The sequence below is a fragment of the Argiope bruennichi genome, chromosome X2 (genome assembly GCF_947563725.1).
Source record: "Argiope bruennichi chromosome X2, qqArgBrue1.1, whole genome shotgun sequence".
Classification (NCBI taxonomy): Eukaryota; Metazoa; Arthropoda; class Arachnida; order Araneae; family Araneidae; genus Argiope; species Argiope bruennichi.
The window spans coordinates 78,056,587-78,068,099 of NC_079163.1; positions in this window are offsets into that span (position 1 = coordinate 78,056,587).

The window sequence follows — 11,513 nt, forward strand, 5'->3', positions numbered from 1 at the left end:
TAAACAAAAGATATCGTTGAGCACGTGAGTCATCCAAAAGCCATAACATAACCGTACTAAACAAATTTTTTAATACATTTTAATTCCTCTCCCCTTCTATGTTCTTTTGAAACCCATTCCTCCCCCCGGTGAAATAAATGACCCATACACATCTCATTTGTATACATCTCAATGACGTCACTTTTGCAAAGGTCTAAGAGAGTATATAGATATTTTGTTAATGAATACTGAATATTGTGTGTTAACACAACTAAAAACTCTTACCCAGTATTAATGACAGTAGCTGGTCAACTGCTTCAGGTCATTTATCTCTAAAACGATTTTAAAAATTATAATGAATGAAGCCACATAAATAATGCTGAATTAGTGATCAGAGGAATTTATTCGTTTCCGATTTTTTAATAAAAAAAACCCGAAATATCTTTTTTTTTAAACTTTTGAACACTTAGTTTATTTTATTGTAAAGTTTAGATAGATTAATTCCTATTGGTTTCCAAGGTGTACAATTTTTAATATTCAAAGAATATCAATATCTAATTCTACTGAATAATTCTAACTCCATAGTTCTTTTTAATATTAGCTTTGATAGACAGCATGTGCAAGTTCATGATGCCATTGTTGCTAAGGCCCGAAATCTCGATTAGCTGTAGAAATGATTGCTCTGTCTCTCCTTATTTTTCTACCTTTAAACTCTTCCTCAATCCTTAACTTCAACTATAAAAAAGTTTGGTCCCTTCATATTAGCAGGAAATATTTTTTTTTAAATATGAAAACTTTTTTTTAAGGAAGCAGACTCCAAATATCACATTAAATGTACATAAGAAAATGATTACGACTTCAAACAACTAAAACGTTTCATTAGAAATTATCTCCCTTTTTATTTATAGACTTTTATTAAATTCCGCGATTTTGAAAATATATTATAAGAACTTCTACTTTACGTTACTCAAAAGGAGTTACTTTTATTATGTTATACTATATAAGATTGCTAGCTTAGTTCACTTAGATTAACACCTCATTTCCAGGCTACAATACAGCTATTTTAGGACGGAATATGTATTTCTGAACCATGGCCAGATGACATCTAGCAATCATTTTCTATTATTATCATTTATTAGTCAATATTTTTCTTACTTATAAATGCAGAGTGAGAAAATTATCAGATTATGAAAGATCATAAGGAAATAAAAATTTTCAAACAGATATAACATTAAAAATTATTTTGAAGAAGTTGTCAAGTGGGATATAACATAATTAGTTAATAATGAATTAATACGTTGGCTTCCATGTGATTCGCCTATGATTCATGCTTACTATCTAATTAAACTATCTGAATCACACACATAAAGCATGACAGTCAACGTATTAATATTCTAGTATATAAATAAATAAATATTTATACTTTATTAAATGATTTTAATTAATTTTTAAACGCATCGTAGTCCTAATACTTTACAATTAAGAAAATGCATTTCTTACAAATGTATTTATTTGACAATTAGACTAATAAGCATTTTTTTTATCGACAAACTGCGTCCCCCTCTGCAGTTTAGACAAGTCGGGACTAGTTGTTAGCAGGAAATTCTCTTCTGAAAGTTTATAACAAGAAAAGATATCGCATAAATTTAATAATAAATTTAGATGTAAAACGTTTTTACCAATATATATATATATATATAAATATATATATATATATATATATATATATATATATATATATATCATTACATACCGTTGGAGTTTTTTTTAATCTTACGAAAACCTTAAAAGCCTTTAAAAAATCAAAAGTAGTCAGCAATAATATTTTTAAAATGCAGAAAACGTTAATTCTGATTTCATAAACAAAATACGAACCCACATCATTAAAAAAATGACTTTGCCGATATATGGACCTCCAGCAGCCGGGTCGTTCAACCGATCGAGTCGAGATTTCAGATATAGTATAATCTCGAGATTTTGTGAACAGTAACAAGGCGGAGTTCACGGTTACGGTTATAGGTACAGAAATTTGAAATTTTCAAATGGTAATGTCAAATTTTTCCCATCGCAAAATGTTCAGCGCATGCGAAAACCCTAAAGAGCGTTGAAATTGTTTGTGCATCGGTTAGATTAGCTTTATTTTTAATTGAATATTTGAGGATCATATTGCTTACGAAGTCTATTTTATATTTTATATACGATAAAAGAGCTTTAAAAAATAACGACAGAACAAAAAGAAAAAAAAGTTTAGAAAAATTAATATAAAAAAAAATCCATGAATGATAAAAATTATCTAAGCGCAATCCATTTTATAAATAGTCATAGATTTTACGATACTTTCCTTCAAATTTTGATTTTACAGCTTTACTTTACGAAACAATGATTACGAAACGAACTACTTTTTTAAAATATTGCAAAGTTTGTTACTATGTCTTATTAAGAAAAATGCAACATTACTTAATCCAAACGTTCATATCTTGCGTTCGTTTGAATATGGTTGAAAATCAACTCCAATATTCTTAATTATCGTTTACGAGATTATAAAGATAAAGACGTTGGAATGACAAGAGCAACTTTGAGAGTTAAAGATAGAACATTTTGTGACTTAAATTTTTCATTATAAATACCTTCAAAATTTAAGCACTTACTATTGAATTTAGAAGTAGCTATAATTTAGCATGTAAACATTTTTATTATTCTGGATGTAAACATTCTGAATGAGATTCTACCGCGGTTTTACAGATTTATTTGAATAATCACATATCTTTGTTGGAAATAGCAAAAATTCGAAAGATTTCAACCACTCAAATTCTAGAATGAATTTATTCAAATCAATGTAAGTATTATAATCATTCTATCATTGTTCTGATGCCATATTTATACATGTATTTTATTTCAATGTATTTAACACACAAATGTCATAAAGTTCTTACAAGAGTATCACTATGCACAATGTTTCTGTAAAGCATGAAAAATGTTATAGTTCTTTCTCTAATATAATACAATTATAATAGATTTTATGGATAAACATGCAGTTCCCCTTTTCTTATTCAGTTAATATTTCAGTTTATTTTTATATTATTAGAATATAAATAATATAAATTAAAATTTCAAGTTATATTAGAAACAAGATAATTAAAAATAAGGTGAAAGCAGAGTGTCAAAATAAAAATTCTCATTGACTAATCTTAACAACGATTTTTTCTCTCTTTTTTCTGAATATTATCAATCTTATATCCGAAAGAATATCCAGATTACATTTGATAAAAGCATAGAGAAAAGTAATGATAACAAATCAGATAAAATTACGGATAACAGCTCATTCAAAATTAACGCTGACTGTAAGGCGCAAATGAAGGAAACTATAATAAACAAAAATAGTTACTTTACTTGAAAAAAGTGTTTTATTTGTATTAATTCTCTGTATATACAGTAAAATAAAGCAAGGTTCACTTCATTATTTAAATCTACAATCTTATTTCTTTTATTTGTATTAGTCGTTCTGATTAATTTTAAATTCAAACCCTTATTGGTAATTTTTTTGCATTTCAAAGAAAACAAATTAAAAAAAAATCATTTTAAGATTTTATATTTTAGCAATTAATTCTTCAAAAATACAGAATTCATTGCAGTTAAACAATTCCAAATTTTACCGAAAATCTCGATTCAAAAAATTTGTCGTACCGTAGTACAGAACAAGTGTAATAAAATTCTTGTGCAATTAAAAGTAGGAATAATATACAAGAAAATGACTGCCAAAAGTGCGCCAAAATTTAGTTGAACTGCTACACTGATACAGCAGAATTAAATTTGAAATATTAATTTTCACAGGCGATAATAGGGAAATTAAAAATGAAGAAGGAAAAGAAAAGAAGAGGGCTTTGAAATTTAACAGACACTGGATTTCCGACCTCTGCATTTTTACTCTCGCTAATCGCTTATAAAACTTCCAGTAACCTTTGAAGTTCATTAAGGTATTTAAAAAAAGAAAAACTGCTGAATATAAATACATTTATAAATTTTTTTAATATGACGTATTTAAAGAATTAAAAAAAAATCTGAGTTTTTCAAGAATTTGTTACTTTAACCATTTTTTTCATGATATACATATAAAAAATAAAAATATACATATATTATCACGAAGTCACAAAGCTAGCAAAACAAACAAATTATACTAACATACATCATGAACATGTTGATTAAATTAAAAATTATTTGAAATATGAAATTAAATTGACCAGCTTTTTAAAGAAAGATCTCATAACGCTCACTGCTTGAGGCTGGAAAATATCTGAATCCACCTCTGCTTATAAATTAATCTAAAATTTGGAATCGTGAAGAATTTTTGATGGGACTTGGGGAAATTTTTAACTTAATTGCATACGATATTTATCTCATTATTGTCTAACGTTATACTGTGACGTCACGTTCCTTTTCCTCCTGTAAGACACAAAATGTGTTCCAAAATAGAGTAGTGCTATATATTTAATGTGTGTCATATAAATATAAATTGAATCTATTTACATTATTGAAGGAACATTTCTAATTTTTAAAAATTCCTGGGTGGCAATTTCAAAATATTCAGTAGATCATCATACATTTTAATGATCTCGAAATAGATAAAAATATCAAACAAAATTCAAATGCTCTCACAATAAAATTTTATATAAAATATACTTGTAAAATCAGTGCAATTTAACTTAAAAACAATCAGAATTAATGAACGTTCATTTCAAGCACACATTTAACCTTCAAAATAAATCAATGCTAAAAATATCCAAATATTTTGTAGATATGATAGAGGAAATGCTGATAAATTTAGATTGAACTTTCAAGACATATCAAGTAATATATTTAGCACACGATTTCAAAACGAAGTAATAAAAAATAGTAGAGTAGATACAGGAAGAATAACTCGGAAACTTTTCTTGGAGCTGATAAGATTTGTGGTCATAAATTCCAAACTAAAATTGTTGGAAAGCAAGGTTTTATTTTTGAAAAAAATCAATTTTTTTTAATTAAAAATTTGGATATTAAAACAAAAATCATAAAATTTCAAAGCGCTGTAAACGATAGCATAAGGAACTTAAACCTCAAGGAATATTTTAAAAACAAGCTGACACTTTCATTTAAAAACTAAAATATATTATGAGTATGATTAAAATTCCAAGATTATAAATAGCTTTTAAGCGTCCAACAGTTTTACTACTTTTACCGTAATCTCCGAATTTTTCATCAAAATTATTTTCTATAATTTAATACATTATCAAAAATGTGCCTTTAAAAATCGTTCTTATTTTTATTTTCTAATTTTTAAAGAATTTCATAATTTACTTTACTAATTATTACGGAATATTAGAATCAATTTTTCCAAAATTTCCAACTAAAGTGTGACTTTCGTATTTAATCAAAACTAAATAAAATTAAGCAATTAACTAAAAATTAAATTCTGAAAATATCGAAATATTATACAGTCTCCTAAAACACATAACTACAAAGAATTTTAAAATTCTCGTACATCAAAAAATATGTTAAAAATCGTTTACAAAATTTCTTTATAAAAATGAACAAATCAAGTTAAATAAAAGCATCAAAAAATTTAATTTGGTTTTTAAAAATGCTCTTTTGTTAGTGTTGTAAACAACACATTTTTTATTTTAATTATTTTCTTAATTTTTAATTTTGATATCTATTTTTTTTCACAAACTCTCTTTGAGATGGCTCCATTGGTACAGAAATAAGATATTTAATTAATGATAAGCTGACAATTATTGATAAGCTGACAATTATTAAGCTGGCAATAAGCTGACAATTAATTATTATTAAATATTAAAATAGTTTTTTGTCACAACGAATAGACATGTGTACAAAATTTCAGACTTCTTGCATATTAGAAAATGAGTATAAAATCTATTAAAAAATTCCACCTTTACAAGCATGAGAAAAAGACAAATTAAACAAAAAACAAAAAAAATGATAAAAGTGGAATCATTATTTCTGAAAGTTTTTAAGTTGGTACAACAATACTTTTTCGTGTAATCCGGTATAAATACAATAAAAATATTGGATAATCTATTAATTTGTTTAAAGTTTCAGCTAATTTGTTTAAAGTTTAAAATTTATATCAGATTTTCGTATGATTTAAATAATCCCATCGTTTTCCACTTAATGAAACTTTACGTGATTCTAATTGTATACATACAATGTTATTAAAAACATTTAGATGCCATAATTTTTCTTTTTTCTTTTTTTAAAAAAAAAGGAAAGGAAAGAAGGTTATTCGTGAGAAGGATTAACGTTGACAGTCAACATAAAACCGATAATTTAAGAAATAAGTTCTAAAGTACAAGTATAACGGAGGATCGCTTTTAAAATAAAATAAAAAGATAATTTCACAATGAAAGTTATTTCCTCTAAAGTATTCGCTGTCTTGCATATTTCTAGAAAAAAAAAATCCATAAAATCCTACAATTACAACAATCATTTTTTAAAAGTTGCAAAAACGAAGTCACAAAAGTAAGTGATTTCCAGAAAAAATATCCATAAAATCCTACAATTACAATAATCATTTTTTAAAAGTTGCAAAAACGAAGTCACAAAAGTAAAGTGATCTATAATATTTTTATCCCACTCAAAATGAATTCTCGCAAAAAGCATTTTAAATATTTTGATAAGACATTCATTTAGAAATTACGGCTGTTTCTCACCTTAGAAAAGATGTATAGCCAAAATCTCTACAGGAAAAACACAAAATCTCTTTTAATGGGAAAGCGAGATAAGCGAAAAGAAATCGGTATTTTCAACAAACTTTTCAAATCAGAGGAACTCTTAGCAATAAAATCGATGTAAAGAGGCATAATAGAACAAATTAAATGGAATTCAAATGTCTTTTTTTAAAGTATTTTAAAGTACTCTTAGTATGATGCTCAATGTTGGAAGCTAGATGCCACGTTCAGTGACATTTATCACGCGGCTAGGACGGCACATAAATTGCTCCGTTAGTAGGGTGATGCAAAATAATATAAATCATTAAATACTAACTCTTTTAGAATTTCGTTTTCGAAGTATACACACCAAGTTAAATTATTTATCGGGGGGGGGGATCTCATCTATGGAGATGAGAAATCACTGGATAAGTAAGTGAGTTCTCTCTTCCCAGGAGCATACAGTATTGTCAGTGTTGTCTGGTCAACAGGCCCATCGCCGATGAAGGTTCATACTTCTATCTAAAGTATCGTCTCATGTGTGGCTCGTAATGATGTTGTTATGCGTCGAATTCAGAACCCGAATTTACTATTTGCAGGGATCAGATATAAGCCGGATCGGAGTGGGGGAGTATACTCTGTGTATTGTATTTACTAAGTTAAGTATTTTCTTTTAAAAGGGATTATTTGAAATATTTTACGAAGAAAAAGCATTATAATTGTCTAAAAACTCGTCCTTCTGATTTTGAAAATCTCCACCTTTCATACATCCATGAATAATTCAAAACATTAGTTATAATAGAATATTATAGTTATAAAAGCATTTATAAAAATATAAAAGAAAGTCTTCCAATGAAAAAAAATCACTGTTGCAAAAATTAACACAGCATTTTTTTTTTTCATTCTGTATTAAAAATCAATACCAAACAGCTATAAATATGATCATGTACAACTTCTGTCAAAATTAAAGAAAAAATAATAGTTAACTAACGCGAAACAGAATAAATCAGATAACAGACGATCAAAGAGAGTAATAACTCAAAAAGACAGCTAACGCCATCTCTTTGCAAATACCGGAATTACTTTTGGGACGATCCAATTCCAATGATAGGTTAATCGCAAATTGACTACTCAGACAAGCCCTGAGGCACCGGGATACCAACAATAGGTTATGAGATATTCAAGAAATAAATTTAATAAGAACAATTTTAAAAAACATTTTTATTAATGTAACGAAAAGCAGAAATTTTTTTTTAGTTTAGCAATTTTTACTTCTGAGTCTTTAATTTATAATTCATTATTATAATGATGGAGCTTCTTAGTTATTTTTTTTATTATCTTCACAATCAGGAAGAGCCAAAATGTATGTACCGCTTCATTTTTCATCATTATTAGACCAAATCAGCAGCTTCAGCTTTATTATAAAATGAACGGTTCAGATTTCTGTGCAGCGTGTAAAAGCTTATACAGAATTTGTTAAAAATATAATCCCAATAACATTCAAGGATTCCTCAATCGAAAAAAAAAAAAAGAAAGAAAAAAAAAGAAGGTAACTTGGTTCAAAGACACTTAATGAGTGAATATTTCCCTGTACAGTTATTTATTTTAGTTTCAAGCTAAGTTGGAAGCTAACAGAAAAGGGCGAATATATTGTATTAAGTACGTTATTGAAGCATTTTAATCCAAAACACCGGTTAAGAAGTCTAAAACTATAATATTATAACAAGTAATTAGAAGACGCCATATTAAGATTGGATAAATTATTTATTGAAGAAATATATCATATCCATCGCATAAATCATAACAAGCATAAACTTCATATACAGCCGATTAGGCAATTACAATTGCAAAAAGAAATCAATCAGAAAAAAAGAGAAGCAAATACCTTATACTTGCATAAGAGCACTACCGAACGAGGACTTTCCTTTTGATTTAAATAAAGTGTTAAACAATATACAATCAGCAGGATTATATCAGTTAGTGAGATACAGAGTAAGATTTAGGTAGTAAACAAGTACGCAACCGATTAAGACGCCGAGTCACAAATTTATATGTGTGTGTGTGTGTGTGTGTAACGATATTATAAAATTATTATAATTTAAACTTAATTAATTTCCTAATTTTTAGCTTAATTTAGCCCATATTAATTTCATTCTAAAATGTTCTCTTATTTTCTGATCCACCTTTTTATTTAATGCAACAGAAGCTCTGTAAAATTGCTGATATCCACAGGTTCCCACACTCAGAGTGAAGGGGTAAAAATTTGTCGAGCTAAGATATTCTTTTATAAGATTCCCTATAATTCGCTTAACAAAATCACACGTGTAAAGAAATCCCTATCAAAATCTCACAGTATATAATGACAGGGATAAATCTTTCATTAGCTTTTCCTTCTTTCTCCCTAGTCGCTTTTCTGCTTGTACATAAATCATGCCTCCTGGGATGGAATAAAAGCGAAGTTTAAAATTCGAAAGCGTCTTCTCTATCTTCGGCCACGATTCTGCTTAAAAAAACTATATATATATATATTAAAGGCCCACAACATTCATGGAAAGACACCTAAGGGAGGACAAATCTCTAAGAAAGAAGGGGGAGATTATGGCAGATGGAGTAGTTTTGGTTTTTTAGCGCTGAATTGCCTCAATAAATTCCTTAATTTTGACCGAGATCAATAACCACTATATAATACGTCAAGACAATTTGTTTCAAGCAGGAAAAAACAACTGAGGAGCATTTTGTCCTCAATAATGAGAAACCAGCAAGAGTGGTCCCTCCGAAACTTTCTCGCACACTCTAATAAATGGCGAACAATCTCTGCGAAGGAATCCATTAAAGTGTGATCTTTGGTGATTAATCGCTGGTATGCGGTTAATATAAACGTACAGAAAACTGAATATATATTTCGGAAGTATTTTTTCCGCTGACTAAAATTAAAACTTAATACAGAATTACAATTGGAATCATAAAATCACATACCAAATTTCATTGATTTAAGTCATCGCATTCATGAGTTAATGCATTTTATATGCATGCGAAAGTACAAACCGACTGGCGAACATCCTCTAGACGTATTTGGCTCAAAATTTGTTAACAATGAACAATTTAGATGCTAAATATGTGTACCAAATTTCATTTATCTAGCTCTTTATTTATCTTCGTTTGGTAGTTACCGTGTTATCTTGTATCATGGCAGCCGGACTTACTCTGAATGGATTTTATTCTCATAGAAATCTAAAACTTGGTGCAAAAACCATGTTCCAGTTTTCATCCACCTAATTCAAAGTAAAAATAACTCCGTCCGAAAACGATAACTCAATACTTGAGTTATCGTATTCACAGATAAAAAATAAACATAGTTCCAAAATGCGTTTTTCGGACTTACGGAGATCTGAAGATCTGAAACGTGGAGATTTTTCAAAATGTCAAGTTTCGAATATTTTGACGATTATAATACTTTCTCTTTGTATATTTCATATATCAGAAAGGCAAAAAGACGAAACCGATCGACTACTAAAGGACTGGAGCAGACATGGAGGAGGGGGGGGGTGAAGAAAAAAAAGGAGAGTTACACAGATTCGAGAGATAAACCAAAGGATAGTAAGAGTCCATATAATCAGCTGTAAAAGGATTTTTTTTAAGGTATATAATGTTTGAGTTCTGAATTTAAAAAATGTCCACAGGAGCTGCGTCCTTTTCCTTCTTTTTTTCCCAGGGTAAAAAAGTCAGGAATTTTATACTAACACAATTCCGCAACGGATCCGTAACTCATTTACCACGTATATTATCTATCCTTTTTCATATTCGAATTTGACATTAAATGCGAAATTAAGAAAAGAAGAAAAGTTGTTTACAAATTTTAAGACGTCGCACTTAATGCTCATAATCTGCAATTCAACTAAAAAGTTATTTTTATTATTTTCTTATGATTCGTTTTTTGAGGTGTTCGTTTAAAATGGTCTATCCAAAATTAAGTGGCTGTGGAAGCAGAAAAAGGGAACTATGTCAGAAAGATTAAAAATTCAGACGGTCACTGGCTAAGTGTCTGAAAATTGAAAGCATCTAACACAGAATTATTAAGAACAATGAAACCAGATCTTCAGATGGAAGACAATATGTCTCATATCTTTCAAATAAACGCATTTACACAGGGATAAAAAATGCAAGCTTCGGTATCATTAGATGAATCTGTACAATTGTCGCTATCAGAAGGTAACAGAGTACATACATTTTGTTTCTGATCCAACATTATGGCATGATGAGTAAATAATCTGCTTTCACTTCTAGAACATTTGTGGTACTTTATGATCGGAAGGAGCCTGTAACATTTTATGATCATCATATCTTATTGATGATCATAAAATGTTACAAGTTTTTATGATCATTAGGGAAAACCCCGATTATAATAAAATTAATGTAGTGATAATATTTTAGATTTATCTTTAACGAAATTCGACTTTCAGATCAATTGTGTAAGAGTTATTAGCAAATTGCTGCATCTGTATCAGAAAACATCAACTCTCTCATACTAAATTTGTAAAAGAATATAAAAATGATTTTAAAAAATTGCTTTGTAGGAAATAGAATGTGCCTTTCAAAAAAAAAAAAAAAAAAGACTGAATTTAAAATGGGATATATCGTAAGGAAAAAAAAATTGACTATGAAAAAGAATTTTTTTTTTTTAATTTAAAGTCTGCAATATTGATTACAATTTTCAACTTGTTAGGAACTTGATTCAATCAAATACAGTTTTGTTTCATTTAAATAATATCAATACATCACATGTATTAAAACAAAATTACCAAAATCTAAGATGAATTTTTTTAAAAAGAT